Below are 2,500 nucleotides of genomic sequence, written 5' to 3'. Positions count from 1 at the left end.
AGCAGCGTTATCGCTCTCTGTAAACCGTTCAATCAGGAGTGTTGAAACAGTGCCGTCGTCAGATGTCCATAAACCCGATCACGGTTCTGTCCTGCAGGAGTGGAGGAACACGAGCGGACGGGCAGCATCGCATCGAGAGAGTTCACTGACGGGAGAACCAGTGTCGCTCACCGTTTCTTCTTAAACACAAGATCAGACTGTGTCTGTTGAGGCTCATGTGGGCTTGAATAAAGGTTTTAACACATTAAGACACATTTGCACACAGACTTTATTAAATGTAACTGATTATACATCCAGCATTAATTAAACACATGTTAATCCAGTAACAGTGAAACAGTGAAGTGGACAAAGATGGTTAGAGATATTAATTAAAATAAGAGAAAGACAGGTCAGGATTATGAAATCATGATCAGAGTATGAAGAATTAATAATAATAATAATAATAATAATAATAATAATGCATAAGTCTTATATAGCGCTTTCCAAGGAACTCAAAGACGCTTTACAAATCAAACAAACAAACAAACAATGATGAGAGTGTTATTAGAGGTTGTAGGCAAGCTGAAACAGGTGGGTTTTGAGCAGTTTTTTGTAGGTGGTCAGTGAATCTGAGTTTCTAATGTGGATAGGGAGTGAGTTCCAAAAGGGTGGGGGCAGCGATGGCGAATGCTCGATCCCCCAAAGTTCGGTGCATTGATTTGGTGATGGGTTTGAGAAGGCCCGAGTCGGCAGAGCGGAGGCATCGGGAGGGGTGGTGACGCCCCTCCCAGTTATTATTGAATTAATACCAGTTATTACCAACACCAGTCAAAGATGTATATTAATGTCAAATTATACATTTTTAGCTCATAGGCTGAAGACTAAACTAGATACAACCCCCTGTCCTGGGTCTTTTGTGGCCTGGGGGTGGTGGTAGGCTTGGGAAAATTATAACACTATTCACGTTGTAATCTGTGGCCAGTTGTGTCTGTAGGGCTGTAATTGATAATTTCTCCACTCTGTTATTGTTATCAGGTCCAAAGTAACCCTTCTCTATGTACACACCGTTCTTCACACAACAGGTGGCTCTCCAGTAATACTTTGAGACAGTAAAAGTTTTGGTATCTGTATGTTGGTCTCAGGAACTACACCAGTCACTACATAAGTTACAGTATCACTATCACAGGAGTTCAGATCTTCAATAACTTTCTTCTCATGCTCCTTCCATTGATCCTGATTGAAATCTGAGTCCTGGTCAGGGTGGAGGTGGACAGCATGGAGACATGATCATACATGTGCTGAACTGGGTACAGGTGACCTCTGTCATAGCCAAGCTTACTAGAGCCTTTATGATCACGATTCACAGCCTGATTATTCCTCGTTTTGCGACCGTTAGGTGCCATACATGGCTCATCATTAGGATCATCCAGCTAAAGGACATGAGAGAGAGAAAACAACTCAAGACTGTTCCTGTCAAAATTCACATTAATTATTGTCATTTTAAATAAATATACTGGTCCCACTTTAATTTAGGTGTCTTTAACTACCATATACGAACATTTGAATTAATCATTTGATAATCATTGAGAGTAAATGAGGATCCTCCATGTTGTGCTGTACAGAGTTGCATAAAGAAACTTTTGCTGATCGTCGTCGTCCCAAACACACTGGCAGATGTACTTGACTGTGGTGCCTGGTGGTGGTGTGAATTGAGGAGGGTCATTATTCAAAAAGAACCGACTGCATTTAGCAAACCCCTGCGAAAGCTCACTCAGAGAGAGGCAAGGCAACAGAAGAAACACAAGAAGCTTCATGATGGAGCTCAAACTGTGAGAAACTGAACCTGGATCTCTGTGTCAGAAGAGAGAGAATATAGATGTGTGTGTGTGTGTGTGTGTGTGTGTGTGTGTGTGTGTGTGTGTGTGTGTGTGTGTGTGTGTGTGTGTGTGTGTGTGTGTGTGTGAGAGAGTAGAGAATATAGATGTGTGTGTGTGTGTGTGTGTGTGTGTGTGCGTGTGCGTGTGCGTGTGCGTGTGAGTGTGGTGTGTGTGTGTGTGTGTGTGTGCGTGAGGACTCTGTGTTATTCATCTGATATATTATATATTAAATATATTAAAATATCTAATATTATTAGAATAATTCAAAATCTCAGATAATTAGAATATTAAATGAAATCAGTAAAAAAAGGATTTTAAATACAGAAATGTCAGTCCTCTGTAAAGTATAAACATGCATATGTATATAGTTATATATAGTAAATATATTAGTTTCACCTTTTAATTTGAATTACTGAAATACATAAACTGTTGCATGATATTCTAATTGTTTGAGTTTCACCTGTAAAGTACTTGCATCTAAGACCATACACTGTGTACCTTTTTGTAATAATAGTGTACCAATACATACCATATAGGCTTTTAAAAAATTACAGGGTACATATCTATGCTTGTCAGGAGCCATTCAAACACAACATCCTTCACCACACAACGATCACTCTCCCCAGAATACTAATCACCTGCAC

The 2,500-nt window shown here is 39.9% G+C and overlaps 1 pseudogene; it reads right to left on the bottom strand.

Moving 5' to 3' along the window:
• Positions 1-793: 793 nt before the first annotated feature.
• Positions 794-2,500, bottom strand: part of LOC143756340 (uncharacterized) — a 2,931-nt pseudogene continuing 1,224 nt past the window's right edge.

The sequence above is a fragment of the Siphateles boraxobius genome, unplaced genomic scaffold (genome assembly GCF_051911475.1).
Source record: "Siphateles boraxobius isolate OS27281-9 unplaced genomic scaffold, OSU_SipBor_1 107, whole genome shotgun sequence".
Classification (NCBI taxonomy): domain Eukaryota; kingdom Metazoa; phylum Chordata; class Actinopteri; order Cypriniformes; family Leuciscidae; genus Siphateles; species Siphateles boraxobius.
This window is presented reverse-complemented; position numbering and strand designations above follow the sequence as displayed.